The 21,167-nt window shown below is 46.2% G+C and overlaps 1 long non-coding RNA gene across 1 annotated transcript; it reads right to left on the reverse strand.

The window, feature by feature from the left end:
- Positions 1-737: 737 nt before the first annotated feature.
- LOC136314668 (uncharacterized) lies at positions 738-10,089 on the reverse strand. Its single transcript, XR_010727349.1, has 3 exons — positions 10,005-10,089; positions 9,352-9,418; positions 738-1,096 (listed from the first exon to the last, which is right to left on the reverse strand). It is a non-coding gene; the product is annotated as an uncharacterized lncRNA (long non-coding RNA).
- Positions 10,090-21,167: the final 11,078 nt, after the last annotated feature.

Raw genomic sequence — 21,167 nt, forward strand, 5'->3', positions numbered from 1 at the left:
CTACTAAACCTTTGCAGCAGAGTTATAATACTGCAGCAGTATTATTTTTCAAGCTAGCAAGAAAGCACAAACATTGAAGCACAGACAGTTTTGCATTTATCTGGAATAGCTGTGGGGAGGGTATGCATAAGAATATGTGATGGTCTGTGTTTTATGAAGGCAGAATTGGGCCAAAGGCAAGCCCCCAGTGCCTCTGTCTGGGTAAATGAGTGAGATGGGTAGTAGAGAAAAAGTCCAAGTCATGAGAAAGGGGGAGCCTCAATCGGGGTAGAAACTGCTTCCTGATCTCAGCATCCATTCTTCCCTACTTCTGCCCAGTACATCACAGGTACTTAAGAAGTGGTATAATTAAGTACGGTGAGCTGAGGGCACTTCTCAGCATGGTGGGATGGATATCTGTAAGTCAGAGGTTGATCATTTCAGGACAGGATGGAGAGCAGAGTAACAAAATGCCCACGCATTTTGATCTTTCAGCTCATCTGAGCAAATGTACAATACAAGTTCTTCTGGATTGTGGGAGGACTGAGAGTCCTAAAAGGGCTCCACCAGGGACTAGGAGATCCTGTTTATCTCTTCTAAACATTAATTCCTCCATCATTCTCCATTACCAGTCTTAGGCAAGGCCTCTATCCCCTTCTGTTCGTGGCGAGAAGAAGGCTGGGGAACACTCAGAGATTGCTAGCTTTAATTTTATTTTTAATTGACTTAGTTTAAAGAGACAGAGAGAGGAAGGGAGAGAGAGAAAAGCATTCATTTGTTGTTCCATTTAGCTGGGGGCTCATTGGTTGCTTCCCGTATGCGCCCTGACTGGGGACCCAAATGGCAACCTTAGTGGTTCTGGACAACACTCTAACCACCTGAGCTAACCAGCCAAGGCCAGAAGATTGCTGTCTTTTAACAGAACCAAATCTTAGTTGGATGGAGCCCCAGCGATGGAGCACTTCATACTTTTTCCTGGCTTCTTTTGGACTGTGTGGACCCAAACACAGTCCGAAGAGCTGGGTGGTGACACACCTCTGGAAGGCCACCTGAGCAGAGTAATCTTCACTTTGTCTGGGCTTGGCTTTGTGCACTTCCAATTATTCTTCCCTGATGGCTGCAAGAAATACAATGATTAGTCTCCAGACCACCAGTCTAGACTGGTCTCCTGCCACTCTCACTGGGTCAGACCAGCTCTGTTATTTAGCACTGACCTTTATTTGAAAGCATCTTGTGGTGGGTGTTTGCTCAATTTTGTTAACCCTGCTCAGTAGATAGTAGGTGATCAGTAAGTAATTGTGGTATGCATTAATAACCACATCCTCTCTTGGACTTTAGTTCTGCAATATGGTTAGAGGAATATGTGACACTGGCTTCCCCTGTGTCACCACTGCGCCCCGCTGGGATGTGCACTGAGCATTTTCCAGAGCTCTCTGTCTTTCTACTGTGACTTTATTGTGTGCACACATGCACACCAACAGACACACATGTGCACAGGTTCACATTTACCATACCTGCCCAGGACACATTCACTGCTCACCCTTGTCTATTAGCACAAAGACACAAGAATTCCTGCTCAGGGTCTCCCATCCTTCCAGGGATGTGCCTAGAGATATTTTCCAGGTGCTTGTAGATGTCTAGAGGCATCAACATCAGTCATGAGTTCTTCCTAGGTGCACTGTTTACTTTTCATTCACCATCTCATTTAACCTTAGCAAGAAGTGGGTAGGTCTGGTAATAAATAGCATTTAATGTTGAGGACTCAGAGAAGCTATTTTTTCTGGGCTTACACAGATAAGCCCAGGTAGGAACCTAAATCTTTCCTACCCACTTCTATGCAAATAACCACGCCACTGGACTTGGACTTCAAACTGAGGGTTCAGCAAACATTAAAGCTAGAGGAATGCCAAGGTTCTGAGGCAGGGTGTGTCTGAGCCACCAGGGGGCGCTGTTTCCCCATGCTCAGTTCAGGAACCTGGCCGCTGTCCCCCACAAACCTTAAGAAAGCAATACCAGCTCCAGCTAGAGACCCTAAGGGAGCACTGTAAACCTGTCGTGGGATTCAAATAATTTAACAACTGGTTCTCTGCCCTAATGACCATTTTAATTATAAAAATATATATATACCAAGGGGTAGTTTATTATTTCATTGTTCTTATTTACTACTTAAATAAGAACAATGAAAAAGGTACACAAAACTAGATTATGTTGTAAGAGTTTTAAAATATTAATAAAAATTATTAAATAATACCTGACAAAAAACAATAAAACTGTTAAGATATTTCCATATTGCTTCTTTTTTGCATCAATCATTAGTTTTTCGTTGTGACACCTTAGTTGTTCATTGATTGCTTTCTCATATGTGCCTTGACCGTGGGGCTTCAGCAGCCTGAGTAACCCCTTGCTCAAGCCAGTGACCTTGGGTCCAAGTTGGTGAGCTTTCTTCAAACCAGATGAGCCAGCACTCAAGCTGGCGACCTCGGGGTCTCGAACCTGGGTCCTCCGCATCCTAGTCCGACACTCTATCCACTGCACCACCGCCTGGTCAGGCTCCATATTGCTTCTTGATTGGCGTCCTCACTTGCAATTTTTTTCACCTATGGACAGAATGAACAGACTACGGGCCCTTACAATATGCTGTTGCACAGATGAATGTTAAAAAAGAGTAAGGAATGTAAATTTATGATTTCCACATTGGGCAGCCACTCATGCACCCACTTTAGAGAGAACCCTGATTACAACTGGTTTGCCAAACTCAAAAAATTAGGTATTGGTTCTGCTGAACTGGTGCAAAGTGGCTGAATCCCACCACTGACTGTCCCACACAAACCTGAAGAACGCAGTACCAGCTTGAACTAGAGACCCTAAAGGAGTCCTCCAAACCCTAGAGGCCCACCCCTTCTTTCCACATCATTAGAGCAGCCCTCAGTCTGCCTACAACCCAACCTGATAAAAGGGAGCATGTGGAGCTGGTAATTGCAGATGCCAAAGCGGAAGTCTGAACCGGAACATGGGATTTTTCTGCCCCGTCAGAATCGCTCCCTTTGTAGGGACCTGCCTGACTGGTTTTCGGTGGCCTGGCTAACTGCTGGGTTCCCTTCCTGGGAAAGGAAAGTTAACTTTCAGAGACATGTGGGCCCATAGGCTGGGAGGGTCCAATTAGATTTGTGGTCTCCAAATTGGGGTGCGCAAGATGGTCTGTTGGAGGTACAGGAATAAAAAACTAGAACTTTTATTTATGTAATCATAGTTTTAATCTAAAAATGAGACTGTAGCTTCACTAATATTTGATATACAGATTGGTGCTGGCTCACCCTGTGGGTCGTGTGTCAAAATAGCCCTGTGTCAGCCAAGCGTGCATGGGGCTCCAAGAGGAGAGTGGGGAAACCGTGGCACCCCAGCTCGGGTACATGTCCCTGGTGGACCGGACTTACGCGGTATTTACATTGTTTAACTAAAGTAAACATTGCAGCATGAACAAGAAGCTTTGAACGATTCCAAAGAAGGAACTGAGGTTTGAAGGTAATAAATACTAACAGTTCCTACCCAAGTGAACCAGAGAAAGATAAATGACTGAGCTGTCACCTCCACTCCTTGTGTGAACTCTCAGCTGCATTCTGACATGAAAACAATGACAGCCTAAACAGATCCAACAAGACATCAGTCTCCCAAACTCAAACCTGTCAACACTATTTGAAATTATATCGATTATCATTTAGGATGAGCCTGACTATAATACCAGAAGTAGCTGTGCCTTGATATCAGTAATAGTATCGAGTGATAGGAGTACAATTCTGTGGTCTATCAGGGGTGCAAGTGAAAACATGTTTGGAGGCTGAGATGCTGATCAGAAGAGCTTGGAGATCACCGGGCTGTGCAGCTGACAGTAGTCCAGCATTCCTGCCCTGACAATTCTGAGAGTTTGCAGTGGGCCAAGGGCTCAAGCACTGGGTTTGTGGAAATTATAGCTGACACTGTTCCAGTACCAGACATTGGCCCTCTGACTCTGTGGGAGTTGGTCCAGATTTCTAAATCTGCATCGTTTTGAAATTTTGTTTGTTTTCGGTCTGTTTCATGAGTGCCCGGGTCCTGTAAAAGCAGAGTGGGAGGCGGCAACTTTCTGTTGTGTGGTCCTCTTCTGCGCTCACTGGAGTATGTCTGCGTTATGGACTCCTGAGGGTCCTCCTGGTTTACTGTACATTTTCCCATCCTGCACATTCCGGGCTGCCTTCTCAGCCCCCTTCTCTCTGTGTTTCCTTTCAGAGACAGAAAATTTAGAAATCTCATGGAAGCCCTGCTTGGCGGCTCAGTGGGTTAGAGTGTCATCAGATTCCTGGTCAGGGCACATATGATAATCAACCAGTGAATGCATAAATAGTGGAACAATTTCTCTTCCTCTCTTCTCTCTTTCTCTCTCAAATAAGTTTTAAAAAAAAATCTTTTTGGATTTGTCCAAATCTTGACAGAGGAAGAGTTCAGTTAAGTGGACTCATTGAGAACAGATGTAAGGTGGTTTGTATTGGTTCTTGTAAAAGTGCCGTCCAAAGACCAACAGCATCAGGAGTCCTTAGACATGCAGATTCCTGGGTCCTATTTACAACCTCCTGACTCAGAATCTGTGAATGGGCTGAAGAAAATGTATTGTAAACAAACCCTTCTCCCCTGCCCACTGACTGATTCTGAGGCACACTTAGAATTTTAAGAAACATCACTCTGTATAATGATATTTTTAAAAACTATAGTTTTTCAAAGAGTTTATTATCTTAATTTATTTATTTTATTATTGCCTGACCTCTGGTGGTGCAGTGGATAAAGTGTCGACCTGGGAACACTGAGGTTGCCGGTTCAAAACCCTGCACTTGTCTGGTCAAGGCACATATGGGAGTTGATGCTTCCTGCTCCTCCTCCTCCCCCCTTTCTCTTTCTCTCTCTCTCTCCCTCCCTCCTCTCTAAAATGAATAAATAAAAATAAAAATAATACAAAAAAATAATATTTATTTTATTATTATTATTGTTTAAGTGAGAGAGAGAGAGCAAGGGGGGGCATGGGCAGGGACAGACAGACAGAACAGAGAGGGAGAGAAATGAGAAGCATCTATTCGTAGTTGCAGCCCCTCAGTTGTTCACTGATTACTTTCTCATATGTCCCTTGACTGGGGGTAGGGGGCTCCAGCCGAGCCAGTAACTCCTTGCTCAAGCCAGTAACCTTTGGGTTCAAGCCAGCAACCATGGGGTCATGACTATGATCCCACACTCAAGCAAGAGATCCTGTGCTCAAGCTGGTGAGCCCATGTTCACGCCAGTGTCCTCGGGGTTTCAAACGTGGGTCCTCAGTGTCCCAGGCCAACGCTTTATCCACTGTGCCACCACCTGGTCAGGCTTAATTTATTTTTCTTTTTTTTTTAATTTTTCTTTCTTTCTTTTTTTTTTAATATTTTATTTACTGATTTTTAGAGAGAGGGGAGAAAGAGAGAAGGGGGAGGAACAGGAAGCATCAACTCCCATATGTGCCTTGGCCAGGCAAGCCCAGGGTTTTGAACCAGCAACCTCAGCGTTTCCAGGTTGATGCTTTATCCCACTGCGCCACCACAGGTCGGGCTATTTTTCTTAATATGGGAAAAATAGGGCCTGGTAGCCTTCTATGGATTTTAAGCACAAAAGTGGCCTGAGGCTCGGAGGAGATCAGCCATTTACCTAAGTGTATGAGAACATTAGCAGCAGATGGGAACTGGCCCTACCTGCCCAGCTCTCCCTCACACAACCGGACATGCAGGGGTTGTGAGGAGTGAACCGATGCTCTACACATCAGTGAAGAGGACGCTGGCTTGAAGTAACCGCTGGGGTAGGGGGTGAATTTCTGGGACAAATTAATCCCTGAAACCAGATCCCACCTGAGCTCAATGGGAATTAAAATCCCACTAATCTTCAGAAAATGACCTTGGAATTCACAGCTTAAAGGCTAGGCTGTCTAACAAGATGACCAACAAAATCCACACAGATTCTTTAGCAAAAGATCAGCACAATGGCATGTTGGCTTTAGATACCGTAGAGGGCTCTGAGGACAGGCCTGAAGTTAGAGCTCCCTCTCTGGCAGGGCCTTCCTCCTGCCCCACCTTCCTGACCAGTCCCAACTGGAGAACAGCCCCTTCCACAGGACCCACTGTGCCCGTTCTGACCCAGCACATGGGCACTGCTCCTTGGTCCTCCCACTGCCGCCTGGGCTGCCCTGATCTTGTCACTTACCACTCTGCATTATACTGGCCGGTTGAGGGTCTGCCTTCCCCAGTGGACAGTAAGTCTCTTGGAGGGAGGGACCTTCAAGCCAGTTTGTAAAATGGATAGGCTCATCACTGGGGCTTCTCTTGTGTCTAACTTAAGTCACCTCAAGCAGCCTGATACCCCACTGAGAGGGAGCCCTGGCCTAGCCATTTAATGAACTTCACGGCGGTGTGAAACATCTATGTCTATTTTCTGTGTCATGGTGAAGAGGTAAACCTGGAGCCAGGGCTGCATGGCCTCTTGTCACCTTGTCACTCTAGGCCTATGTCCAGATGTACACTCCTGTCGGGTAGGAAGGGACGGCTGTATTTTCTTCCTCCTAGAGGCTGAGAAGCCAAGCAAGAATGGAAAACCAGCTAGCAAGTCTGGCCTCCAAGCCAGCTCGCCTGACTTCCCACCTTTTCCTGCAGTCAAGTAGTTGGCCAATGAGAGTTTGGCTTCTGCTTTCCCACCTTTCCTGGCAACATTCACAGCCCTTCCTGATGGTGAGCAATGCAAGTTCCAGGCATGCCTTGTCTCATGCATGAATGGCTTCCCAGGTGTCACTTTAACCACAGGGCGAGTCCTTAACTGGTTGTGGGCTGATAAACATGCAAATTTCAATATGCAAACAATGTTAGGCTGTACTTCTTTCCCACTAAGAACGATACACGTCAACAAACTCAGAAAATGGGCAGAGGCCCAGGCCTTCCCAGCACTGTCCAACATTCCTGGTGACCAGGCACCTAAGGAGACAAGCTGCCTGTCCCCTCATGCAGCTGTAAATAAACATAGACCAGGGGTCCCCAAACTTTTTACACAGTAGGCCAGTTCACTGTCCCTTAGACCGTTGGAGGGCTGGACTATAAAAAAACTATGAACAAATCCCTATGCACACTGCACACATCTTGTTTTAAAGTAAAAACACAAAACGGGAACAAATACAATATTTAAAATAAAGAACAAGTAAATTTAGATCAACAAACTGACCAGTATTTCAATGGGAACTATGCTCCTCTCACTGACCACCAATGAAAGAGGTACCCCTTCCGGAAGTGCGGTGGGGCCAGATAAATGGCCTCAGGGGGCCGCATGCGGTCCACAGGGCTGTAGTTTGGGGACCCCTGCAGTACATCCTCCCCTCCTTCAAGTCCCTGGAGGGTGGAAGTGACTTAAACAGGTACAGCCCAATCCTGGTTTGGAATTGTCATCATAAGAAATGTTCAAACCTGTAGAGAATTTTTCTAAGAATTTATCTGAGCCCCAACTGACGACATATGCCAGGGAGTAATATTGCAAATACTCTGAAAAATAACAGTTTTGAAGTTTCTTTTAAAATTTTTTCTATTGTTTTTAAATATTATTTTTCAATTATAGTAGATGTTCAGTTTCAGGTGTACAGCATAGTGGCTAGATAATTATATAAATTTACAAAGTGGGCCCTGGCCGGTTGGCTCAGTGGTAGAGCGTCGGCCTGACGTGCAGAAGTCCCGGGTTCGATTCCCAGCCAAGGCACACAGGAGAAGCGCCCATCTGCTTCTCCACCCCTCCCCCTCTCCTTCCTCTCTGTCTCTCTCTTCCCCTCCTGCAGCTGAAGCTCCATTGGAGCAAAGATGGCCCGGGTGCTGGGGATGGCTCCTTGGCCTTCGCCCCAGGCGCTAGAGTGGCTCTGGTCGGGACAGAGAGACCCCGGAGGGGCAGAGCATCGCCCCCTGGTGGGTAGAGCGTCGCCCCCTGGTGGGCATGCCGGGTGGATCCCGGTCGGGCGCATGCGGGAGTCTGTCTGACTGTCTCTCCCCGTTTTCAGCTTCGGAAAAATAAAAAAAAATTTTTTTAAAGTAAATTTACAAAGTGATTCCCCCCAATAATTTACCTCTTGCCACCATACATATATTCCTTATGCTGTAGTTTACATCCTTATGATACATTTTATAACTATCAATTTGCATTTCTGAATCCCTTCACCTTTTCCACTCGACCCTCCAATCCCCCTCCCCTCTGACAGCCATCAGTTTGTTCTTTGCATCTATGGGTTCGTTTCTGCTGTGTTGGCAGTTTCTTTTATGCATTTGAGATTAAGGAGGGAAGGAAAGGAAGATTTCTTGAGGGTGGGGGAAAGCAAGACAAGGATGGGATTACCGAATAGTTACAATTACGTGCTAAGCTTATTTCAAAGGGTATTAACCTAGATGTACAGAAACAATGGACAGTGATTGCTTAAAGCAATGATAAAACTTTTACTAAAAACCTTGTATGGCCTGACCAGGCGGTGGCGTAGTGGATAGAGAGTTGGACTGGGATGCGGAGGACCCAGGTTCGAGACCTCGAGGTCGCCAGCTTGAGTGCCGGCTCATCTGGTTTGAGCAAAGTTCACCAGCTTGGACCCAAGGTCACTGGCTTGAGCAAAGGGTTACTCGGTCTGCTGTAGCCCCACGGTCAAGGCACATATGAGAAAGCAATCAATGAACAACTAAGGTGTCGCAATGAAAAACTAATGATTGATACTTCTCATCTCTCTCCATTCCTGTCTGTCTGTCCCTACCTATCCCTCTCTCTGTAAAAAAACAAACAAACAAACAAACAAACAAACAAAAAACCTTGTATGTCTGGGGCACCATGCCCTGCTCATTTAGGGATTTTGGATCAGATCACCCTGTGGGGTTATTTTCCATAGAACCCCTTCTCCAGTCCACAGGGTAAAAGTAGCTTTTTTTGTGTGTACATGTTTCAGTGATGTTTTGACATTGGTGCAGTTGTGTGTGTGCACGTCTGTGAGGTGTTTCTACACCATCATGGAAACCTCAGCCCAGTGACTTTCAATTTTCTTGAGGCCTCCACTTCCATGAGTATCACTGATGCCTGCAATGACACAACGGTGCTTTCTCTAGTGGGACCAATGTACAGACCTACTTGGCCCATTTTCTCACATTTTTAGTCACAGGGACTAGGGACAGGCCGCATTTCCTTCCCCTAATCCCTCAGTGGGACAGGTAGAAGTCACCCTGCTGGCACAGGTTGAGGCCTGAGGCTCATTCATCTAGGTCTCTGGCCCTGAAGGTACCTGCGGGGAGCAGATGACACTCAAGGGTAGGATATTTTTGCAGCGAGACCTACCTTGGAGGTGCCCGGACCCCAGCCGTGGTGCAGGAGCCTTAGAGATAAAGGCCAGCTCCCTGGGTACCTGATGGGAAGCAGGGAGAGGAAGTGGCCGTGGTGTTGGGATGTTGCTGTTAGGGCTCTGGGGAGCCACTGGTTTTTAGCTGATTTGATTGGCATCAAATAACAAAAAAACAAAGACAAGAGTAGCAGGATTGCTGAGATAGAAGCAACAAAAGGCGCCCTGGAGTCCTAATACAGTGTCCGGAAGCTTCTGGGAAGAGGAAGAAAGGGGATTCTTGCATCCAAGAGGCGGGCTGAGTGCGGGCGCCGATCGCCGGGGAGGAGGCGGCTGGGGTGGGAAGGATCGTCCGTGGGAGTGGAAGGAGGAGGGCGCCGGCCCCGCCTCAAGCCGTCAATGCCGCCAGGCGGCGCCCTCACGGGCTTGGGACCCGCGTCCTGGGGGGCGGAGCGGGGCCGGGCTAAGCTCCCGCGGCGTCCAGAGGAATGTGGCCTTTGGCTCGTCCCCTGTCCACATTCCAGCCAGCGCAGGAATGTGAACAGGGTGTTCACTGCGCGCCCTGAACGCACAAGTTCGGTCCCCTAGCGTCAGAGAACGCCTGGCAGTGGCTCCAGGGCTGGTCCCCTCTCCGCCACCCCACAGGGCTCACCTCTGGATGAAGGTTAGGGCCCTGAGGGCCGTCAGGCTAGCGGGGACTCAGGACTAGGATCCGCGCACGGGTACTTTGAGACCAGGTGTGGTATAGAAAAGGAAAGGAACCAGAAGTAGTCTACTGAGGCTCCAAGAAGGCGGGGCCAATAGCTGGAAGGGGAGAGAGATAGGATCGACGCTCTCCGCCACCAGCTTCAAAGGGCACAGAGATCAGACCCTGAGATTTGCCCACTTTTTGGGCATATTGTGGGTGACAAGGCCTGGGGATAAAGCAAAAACAGACCATCCAGTCTGGGATTAGGTGCTTTCTGACCAGCCAGGGAGTGACCGAATACCCAAGAGTAAGCAATTAATTCATTCAACAAATATTTACCAAGTTTCTGTGCCAGTCCCTGAGCTTAATTCTGGGGACACGGAGGTGAACAAGGCATCCCCTGGTCTTGAGGAACCGATATTCTGATCCTAGAGACTGTTGCTGAAACACCCAGAGAAAATGAGGAAGCCAATGGTGTTGGGCTTTTCTGGAATAACTCAGATTACTGTGGAGATCTAGTAGGGCTTTTCTGGGGAAGCTGCAAAGGGATTGGAAAGGCCAGTAGGAGTTAGCCCAAAAGATGGGTGAAGAGTGTTCTAGGCAGAAGGAACATTGTATGTAGAGGCTGAGGGAGGAGCATGTGGCCTGAGTGACCCCCAAGCAAAGCCTAGACTTGCCTTTCACACAAGTACCTGCCAGGTGGCCAGCTGGATCACAGCAAGGATTGCGGGGTCCCCCTCAGTCAGTCCCAAGATACTGGTTGGTTTATGAAACCCCCATTCTGCAGGAGGCACCGTAGTGGGCCTGTGAGGAGGGTAAAGAGGATTGGGACTTGGCATAATGCCCTGGAGTATCATGGAAACTGAGAGATAAGGCTCATAAAGCATCTGACATGACACCTGGAACCTACTAGGTGCTCAGTAAACATTGACTGGTCTTTCAGAACTTGGCCTGATTCGTGGACTCTTTTTCTTCCACTTCGAAGTAGCCATGTCTGCCCTGAAAAGAGCAACTGTCCAGTCCTTCGTGCCCGAGGAAGTGCTTGGCAAAGGAAGACACTGTCAGTCTGGTCATGGAACTTCCTGGGGGTTTTTGTTTTTGTTTTTTGTCCTCCCTGGTTGAGGAGGGGGAGTATGCTGAAAATGAAAATGATGTGATTGGCTATCATAAGATCCTGAATGAATGAAGCAAAGAGGGTCAGGGCCAGGAAGGCTGGAATTGGGCAACAGTCCAGGACAAGAGTGAGTAAAGGCTGGTAAGAGCTGAGGAAGGGAGAACAGAAAGCAGTGCTGGAAGATGGGGACTGAAGAGGCGGATGAGACCAAACTCTTTAGTGGCTTGGCTGCAAGGTTGGCCGAGGGCCCCAAATCCACTGTTAGATCCTTACCTGGTGTGAGTAGTATGGGCCTAATTGCAGGAGGCCATGGGCTGTCCTAAATGTCCCCACCTGTATATCCGAAATGGTCCTGAGTGATGGAACGGGAATGTTTATATCTAGGAATTCATTGCCAGGCCCTCTCCCAGGAATGCACTGGGGCCTGAATTCTTCTGTGCAGAGGAAAAGTACAGGCCTGGGATGGCCTCTCCGGCATTGTTCCTTGGCAAACACAGGAAGATGGGTTTCCTTTAGATTTGTGGTGCTGACAAATGAATCCGGACCCCTCCCCCTGCCTTTGGGGTGGGGTTAGGGGGAAGCAGGCAGAAGACCAGGGAGTCAATGGAAAATAAACACCCACCTCTGCTCCTCTGACTTATTTCATGTTCTTAGAATTTCCTCTCTTTGGATTCTGGCTTTGTTATTTTAAAATTCCACACATTGGTGAGGGCTGGGAAAATCCCTGTTGCTGCTGCTGTGGAGAGGCAGCTGGACACTGGGGGCACAGGCCCGGCGTCGTGGCCAGTGAGCCTGCAGCCCAGGGTCCAGGCGAGCTCCTGAGTCAGCCTGTGGGAAGGAGGCTCTCGGGGCTGGGTGTGTGTGCCTCTGTGTGAGCATGTGCTAGTCCCACAGTGGGGACGTGGTGCTGTATTGGGTCCAGCTGTCCAGGCCAGAGCCAGGCCAGCATACTGGTGGCTCCATTAGGAACTGGTGGGGACCTCCAAAGGGGCCTTCAGGTGGGCCTGTGCAGTGTATACATGGGCCACCAGAGAGCTGTCCCTTGCCCACGTGACTTGGGCTGCCTCCTTTCTTGAGCTCTGTGTGGTAGACGTGTGGACGGTATGCTGTTCAGTGTGGCTTCTGCCTTGGCCTCACCAATTAATTAGTTATAACTGTTTCCTTACTTCACCAGTTCATTCATTCAGCAAATATTTGTCCAGTACCTACCAGGTGTTGGGTGCTGAAAATAGGCAGAAAAATTGGAAACAATCTTAAGATCCCAATAATTGGTCACATAAAGTATGAACTACCCACATGACACTGGACTGGGACTGGAGTGAAAGCAAATAAGATACTTGCCTAAGGCACAGAATGTAAGGGGGTCCAAGAAACTCTATGCAAGATAAATAATTTTACTTTTTATTTATTTTATCTTTCATTTTTCTGAAGTGAGAAGCAGGGAGGCAGAGAGACAGACTCCCACATGTGCCCGACCAGGATCCACTCGGCAAGCCCACCAGGGGGCAATGCTCTGCCCCTCTGGGCCATTGCTCCGTTGCAACTGGAGCCATTCTAACACCTGAGGTGGAGGTGATGGAGCCATCCTCAGTGCCCGGGCCAACTTTGCTCCAATGGAGCCTTGGCTGTGGGAGGGGAAGAGAGAGACAGAGAGAAAGGAGAGGGAGAAGGGTGGAGAAGCAGATGGGTGCTTCTCCTGTGTGCCCTGTCCGGGAATTGAACCCAGGACTTCCGCATACCAGGCCGATGCTGTACCACTGAACCAGTTGGCCAGGGTTCAAGATAAATAATTTAACAAAAATCCATTCATGGTGAACAAAACAGCAAAAATTTTAAATAAAGACTGGATTAGTAACAGTTCTATGCTGGGCCTATTAGGACCCAAGGCACAGGAAAAATCAGTAATACTGATCCTGTGTTCAGAACTCAATACAGCATTGATTGAATGCCATATAAGCATTAAAATATGTTGTGGAAATTTGCTTCTCGATAGAAAGAAACTCATGGCATATTGTTGAGTGAAAAACAAGAGATTACAGAAACATATATAAAGTAAGTTCCTATTAAAAATATATTTAGGGATTAGAACCCATAAGAACATATGCTGAAATGTTAACAGTTCGTTTCTCTCTTTTAGTGCCTTTTTTTGCTTGGTGTTTCCTGGTTATTGTAACAGCGAACATGTAATGCTTGTATTTTTTTAAGGTTTTATTTATTCATTTTAGAGGGGAGAGACAGAGAAAAAGAGAGAAGGGGGGAGCAGGAAGCATCAACTCCCATATGTGCCTTGACCAGGCAAGCCCAAGGTTTCGAACTGGCAACCTCAGCATTCCAGGTCGACACTTTATTCACTGCGCCACCACAGATCAGGCACTTGTATAATTTTCTTAAAGTTATTTTTTAAAAACAAGAGAATCATAGCAGAGCATGCCAGTATGCATCACAGTTGATCTTGAGCTTTCTGACCTGTGAGAAACTGGAGGACTGTCCAGATCAACCCTATTCTCACACTGGCAAGGAGGTGGGGCCAGGATGGCCACTCCCACTTCAGAAAGGAGAACAGGTGGAGGCACTAGGAGAAGGGTAGCCATCCGGGCTGTGGTGGGATGGCCCTTTGCATGCAAGTTACCCTGCTGGCGTCCATATCACCCAGAGCTTGCATTGCTTAGTCTCTTGCTTCCCACTTCCTCCAAGCTAAACCTTCTAGGCCTCTCTTCTTCATGGTCAGCTGCCCTCTTTAAACCTACCTCTACCATTTGGTGCTTTTTTCTCAGCTGAAAGCAGAACTGTGGAAAGAAGCCTGACCTGTGGTGGTGCAATGGATAAAGCATTGACCTGGAATGCTAAGGTCACCAGTTCAAATACCTGGGCTTCCCTGGTCCAGGCACAGATGAGAAGCAACTACTATGAGTTGATGCTTCCTGCTCCACCCCACCTCTCTCTCTCCCCCTTTCTCTCTCTCTCTCTGCTTTCTAAAATCAATAAATAAAATCTTTTATAAAGGGGGGAGGGAGGGAGGAATGTGTGTGAAAAGAACTGTAGGAAGAAACCCTGCAAGAAATGTCTGGGTAGATGTGGCTAGCCCCTCTTTGTGCTCTCAGCAAATGACAAATAGGCTTGTGAGTGTCTGAGAAAGTATTTGCAATGTTATGTTTTTCTCTCTGGCACAGACACACCCAGCAGATTGGCATGAATCATAAGTAATTCCCTAAAGCCCCCATCTGCCTGGAAATGTCTGGTGGTACTTCCCAGAGTTCAGCAGCCATCAGCTCTGCATGCCAGTAGACTTAGCTATTCCCAGCGCTGCCACACCTCTTGCTCTTCTCCTAGAGAAGAGGGATCTGAGGCAGAGGTGCCAGCTCTGGAGCCTGTGGCCACTCTGGGACTGTGCTTATACAAGCCTCAGAGCTGAGACCTTCCTGAATGCCCTCTCTGTGAGTGTGACGCCTGTGGGCTTCAAAATAGAGGCCTTTTTCCTCCTAGAGGTGGGCTCCCAGGCTCTAGATTGCCCTGAGCAGTGAGTCATCATTGCTTGTCCCCTGAATGCCACAAAGCAAGAGTGCCCTTGGTTCTAAGCGTGAGTGTGGCAGATTGCATTTCCCAAAGACAGCCGTGACAATATTTTCCTTACAGCTAGCTATGGCTGTGTAACTGAGTTATAGCCAAAGACATGTAAGTAGAATTATCATATGGAAATTTCTGGGAAGTTGCTTTCAATTGGAGGGTGAGGTGCCCTTCTTGTCCAACCCTTTCTCCATCCTGCTGTAATGGGCCATGAAGACTTGGGGTGGGAGAAAGCTTTACTGAATACCGGAAACCCATAAGCTATGAAAGAAAAAAAATGAATGTATTTGACTAGATTAAACTTTTAAACTTTTTGCAGCAAAAGATAACACAAAGACAACAGGTCAAAAGAGTTGGAAACTGTATTTATAAATCATAACGAAGGGTACAGAAAACTTTTACAAACTAACAAGAAAAAGATTAATGACCCAATGGAAATATTGGCAATTAATGGCAGAACAGTTTCAAAGAACCAAAACAAGGAAAACATCACTATTAGTGAATTGGTTAGGTCATCCTTAAAAAGTGAAAAGTATGAGTGGACGTGCAGAGGAAGGGATATTCATTTCTACATTGTTATTAAAAGTATGCATTTTATAGTATTTAAAAAATCAGTCTGGCATCATCAACTAAAATTATTATATAAAATTAATTATAACAAATTGTGTGTATGAGTATATTTTGACCACCAACCCATTCTTTATGATTTGTCCACAGATGTTTGTACCAAATAGTAATAATTATTGTAGCATTTCCATAGTGTACAAACATTAGAATAAAAGTAAATGTCCAGTCACAATCACAGGTAACTGGCTGAGCAAGTTATGGTATGTCTATCTAGAAATGTAATGCAGTCACTAAAAAGAATAAAATAGAGATATACTAGTGATACATTTTCCTTAGATATTGATGAGTAAGAAAAGCAAGAAAAAGAAAGGCATATACAGTACTAAGGTAAAACAAAACAGTAATTTAAAACACACATGTAATATGTATATATATATCCAAACTATGTATGTCTATACATATATATACACACATATATATATCATGTGTGTGTTTTAAATATATGTATGTGTGTATACACATATATAGTTAATTAGTTTGGGTCCTCTAAGAATTAGTCGCCAAAATGCAATTCAACTTGCCAAAGGTTTACTGGGAAAAAGTCCTGTGAGTAAAAAACAGGAAGTTTTGGAGAAAGCTGGGAGTGCAGTATAGTTCTAAGAAAGTTTCGGGCCTGACCTGTGGTGGCGCAGTGGATAGAGTGTCGACCTGGAATGCTGAGGGCACTGGTTCGAAACCCTGGGCTTGCCTGGTCAAGGCACGTACGAGAAGCAACTATGAGTTGATGCAGCAACTGAAATTGAGAATCCTTGAGTCAAAATTCCAGGTTTGTGGAGTCCTGTGTCCTGCCCAGTCACCGGCCTCAGTGCAGACACCATAGTCAGAGCACTGAGAGGTGTGTTCTCGAGCTCCCCTATTCAAATGTGGATATCCTTCACAGGTATGTGTGTCTATAGATGGATATACATGTATGTGCACATATGGATATGTGTGTGTATCTATCTTTGTATATGCGTGTATATATAGGCATAGAGACAGGTATGGAAGGACACCTATGTTGTTACATGGGTTATTAGGGAGGAGGCCCTATAAAAAAAGAAAAGAAGAAAAGATTGCACTAAAATTCCTAACATTCCAGCCCTCTATACTCAACTACCTGTATAACATCTGAAGAAACATCACTTTTACACGTTTAAAAAGTGAATTCCTCCCTGACCAGTGGTGATGCAGTGGATAGAGTTCGTAACCCCAAGATCGCCAGCTTGAGTGCAGGCTCATCTGGCTTGAGCGTGGGTTCACCAGCTTGAGTGTGGGATCGTTGGCTTGAGCCCAAAGGTCGCTGGCTTGAACCCAAGATCACTGGCTTGAACAAGGGGTCACTGGCTCAGCTGGAGTCCCCCAGTCAAGGCACGTATGAAAGGCAATCAATGAACAACTAAAGTGCCGCAACTACGAGTTGATGCTTTTCATCTCCCTCCCTTCCTCTTTCTTTAAAAAAAGAAAAAAGAATTTCTGAGTTTGCCCCTCCACTGATAGAACACCCCTCTTCCTATAGCCCTCCCCATTCTGATTCCTGCGTGTCTGTAGATGACCCATGTTCTTCACTCTGGAAGCCTGTAGAATTTTTCTGTATTCTGAAATAGCACCACTGCTTGTCTTGCTGTAGGTCTTTCCTCGTTTACTGTACTGGATACTTGGTAGGCACTTGGCTCACGTCCTTTGTTTCGGGGAGATTTTCATGTCCTTTTCTCCATTTCCTCTGTACTTTCTTTTTGAATTGGGTCTTTTGATTAAAGCCTCCACATTTTCTCCTCTCTTCTATTTTCTTTTTATTCTTCTCTCTGGGTGATTTTTCTTATGGCCAAATCTTTCTATTAAATCTTGCCTGTTTTTATTTTAGAATCACATTTTTCATTTCTAAGAGGTTTGATTCCTTTTGTCTCTAAAAAACATTCTGATCTAATTTCATGGAAACTATTTTCTCATCTCTCTGAAGATCCTGCTTTTCTTGATGTTTTCTTCCATGCTGCATTATCTGTGGTCCGCTTTTATTCTGTTTCTTTGTTGTGGTTTCTGTTTTCGTGTCGGGAGTTTTCTCAAGGGGGACTGGTGATTCTTGCACTTCTGATCATATTTCAAGTCGGGTGCTAAAGAAAGCTCACTGGAAACTGTTCTCTGCTTCGCTGGGACTGTTTTCAATGCTGTGTCCTATTCCCCACCCCACCTCAGCCCTCTGTTGTGTCCGCTGCTGCTCTATCCCTTGGGTTTAACTTCTTTGCATCTCCTCTGGGGCAGACAAACTTGCAGGCTGCCCTAACGGGGAGGGAATCAGGGTCTCACTGCTGTCTTTGCAGACTGTTAGCCCGTGCCCTGCTTTCCACCCCAGCGCCTCTGCATTGCCTGTGTTACATTCCAGAGTCACCTGGCTCTCCTGCACAAGGGATGGGCTGGGGGTCCCTTGCATAAAGCTCCTCTGGACTGGCACTCGGCATTTAGCTTTCCCATCTGCCATTTGCTTTTCCTCTTTTATAAGTGCAGTTTGCTTTTTTTTGCTCAGCACTAAGTCATACAAAATTCTGTATTTGTAAATTCAGGTCCACCCATCCCCTGGGTTGATTGAACTATCTATCCCCTTATTACATCCGCATGTGGCTTGTTCTGAGTTTTCTCCCTGGACAGCAGGGTTGCTGGGAGCTCCCTGTGCATCCTCGGTGGGTTTGGTTTCATGCACCCTGCTGTCCACCCTGAGCCTCCATCCGCAGGGCCCTGTGATCACAGATTCTTCAGCTGCCCTCCCACTGGGTTGCAGTTGGGCAAGGAGCCAAGGAGGCATCTTATCTGGAGAGTGGCTCTCATCTTCCCAGGAGAGAAAGGTGTGCATGCAGGAAGGTGCTGGTGAGGAAACCTTGCTTCCCCACCAATCGGCCCATCAGAGTGCTCGCCACTTAGTCACTCTCATTATCTCCACTTTTCAAGGGAGGAGGCCTCGCCGCCGTGCCCAGGGCTGCACGTGAGTCAGAGATGATGCTTCTGTCCCACCAGCCCCCACCCTCAAACTCCGGTTCCCAGGCTTCAGTTTCCCAGGCAGCCTGCCACAGAGATGCCAGGAGAGGGTATTCAGGCTTTAACATGACCCGGCAGCTTGGGCCGAGGAGGTCTTCAATGGCATTTATTTATTTATCAAATGAGTAAGATACGCATAGGCTCGTTTGGTTCTTGGATTCACATTCAGTGAAACTATCCCTCACGTTCTGGTTGCTCAGCCAGGCAGCTTCTCTCATTACAGGCAAGTGGTGCCAGCTTCTAGTGCATCCTTAAAGAATGTTGTTTAATGGGGGTGGGGAGAAGGTAGATAAAGGCCCACAGTTCTTTATCTGGAAACTTTGGGGGCAGGTGTGCTTGGGAATTCATTCGGAATTAGGAATTTGGAATTCGAGGTGTGTACAAAAGTATCCCTTCAGGGGCACTTCCATTCCGCAGGTGGTTGGTGATTGTGACATCAGGCCCGTGAGCACATGTGGGTGGGACCCACACACCACACCACAGAGGCAATGACAAACCGCTGGTGCATTTCTTCTCTCCATCTTTATCTTTTTTTTAAATCTTTTTTACCTTGAAAACCCTGGGATGAGGCAGCTCCCTCTACTCACGGAACAACAGCAAAGGTAGTGTATGTGGTATGTCACACCCAGCGGAGTCTGCGATAAAACATGCTCACGTTTCTGCAGCAAGTAGGGTAAATAAAGCTGCAGTTAGCCCAAAGTCAGTTCAGTTGAATTTGTGTTTACATTACTCCTTATTTAAAAACATATGGTAATATTCTGTACACAATGAATCAGTATTAAAGAGCTTCTTTTTTTTTTTTTGCATCTGTGTAGTATTCTATTACACACATGCATTATAATTAATTTAGCCTATTTATGGACAATTAGATTATTTTCAGTTTTCTCCCAAGATGCTGCAATGAATAACATTGTAAACTCATGCAATACATGTGCAAATATATCTGTAGGGTAAATTCCTAGCAGTGGAATTGCTGGGTCAATTAATAATAATGATAGTTAACATTTGCATGGCATTGACTAAGGGCCGGGCCATGTAGTAAGTGCTTTACAATAATCCTGACAGGAATCTCCAGAGGTGGGTACTATTATCATCTTATTTTACAGTTAAGAGAAACTGAGGCACAGAGACGTTAGATGACTTGGGCAACAGGGATTCAGACCCAGGTGCTCTGGCTTTAGTCCATTCTCTTAACCATTACATTCTGCTGCCTTTTGAAGGTCGTGGGAATTTGTAACTTAGAAGAACATTGCCAAATTCCGCTCCATATAAGCTTTACCAATTGCTGTTCCCACCGGCAGCATGTGAGTATGTTTGTTCCCCGCCAATGCTGTGCTGAGTCAAACTTTTTGATCTTTGCCAATCTGATAGGTGAAATGGTATCTCTGTGTAGTCTTAACTTGAATTTCTTTCACTATGAGTCAGGTTGAGCATCTTTTCTCAACTCAGGGTCATCTTATTTCCTTTTCCATAAACTACTCCTTCATATCATATCTTTTGCTCGTTTTTCTGTTTGGGTACATCTGTGATTTGTGATTTCATATCTAAGAAGATGAGTCCTTGATGATTCAAGTTATAGAGATCCTTTTCCAGGCAGTCATTCATCTTCTGATGTTGCTTGTGGTGAGTTTGGGACAAAGTATTGTGAGGAGATAAGTGAGAGAAGAGGCTTCAGGGTTGGGAAGTGGAGGGAGGGAGAAAACTGACTAGATCCTTGGAGAGATGCCCTCTGCTAAGTGAGGCAGGCAGGAAGGAAGAGGATGGAGAGAAGGAAGGGGACCCTTTAGGATTCACACACATCAGGTGTGACCCACTCCGCCCCGAGACTGGGAGAGCAGGGGCTCCACGACAGACACAAAGATTGCTGCCCAAGAAAGGACTGGCCGGCTGCAAGGCTGTGGTCAGCAGGCAGTCCACAGCTATGGGCTCCTGTAGGGCCCGCTCAGTTTTGGGGTCAAGTTTGTGCTCTTTTTGAAGTGGCCTTGGCCGATGACCGAGCCGGGTGGTGGTACGAGGGCCTGGCCACTCCCACATTTCCACGCAACCCCGCGCCCGTCCAGCAGGCCCCGGTGGGCTGACTGGCTGAGTCTCTCAGGTCTGCATCCAGGTCCGGAGGCTCCAAGTTCCTTTCCTCCCTCCTCTTTCACAGGCGGTTCCTCCTACTTCCATAAGTCATCTTATATTACTCACTCCATCTCAGCACCAGCTTCCTGGTAAACCCAAGCAGCCTAACTCCTAAAATCTTTTAGTACAAATTGATACACAAATTTTAGAACTGAAAATCCATTCCTCCATTAAAAAGATTTTTTTTTCATTGAAATACATTTTATGTTGTTTGAGTCTAAAAGATTTGCTTGTTTGTGCCCTGACCGGATAACCTCAGTTGGTTGAGTATCGTCCTGATGACCAAGATTGCAGGTTTGATTCCCCGGTCAGGGCACATATTAATATATACTGCTCACAAAAATTAAGGGATATTTCAAAATGAACATGAAGCAATAAAAAAAAAGAAGCATTTGATTTTTTTTATTAAACAAGAACATCAGAAAAGCAAATGACAAGTCAAAGAAAGTTGTTTGATTATGCAAATGAGATGCAAACCCAACTTTTATTTCATTGGTGAAAATGCGCTATACAAAAGGCTCAAAGTACTGGAGTATCTGCACGTTCCCTGATCCCCTAATTTTTGCGGGCAGTGTAAGAATCAACCAATGAATGCATAAATAAGCAGAAAAACAAATCAATGGCTTTTTTTCTCTCTCCTTTCTTCTCTCTCTTAAATCAATAAATGATTAAAAACATTATTTTAAAAGATGTGT

This window comes from Saccopteryx bilineata, chromosome 10 (genome assembly GCF_036850765.1).
Source record: "Saccopteryx bilineata isolate mSacBil1 chromosome 10, mSacBil1_pri_phased_curated, whole genome shotgun sequence".
NCBI lineage: Eukaryota > Metazoa > Chordata > Mammalia > Chiroptera > Emballonuridae > Saccopteryx > Saccopteryx bilineata.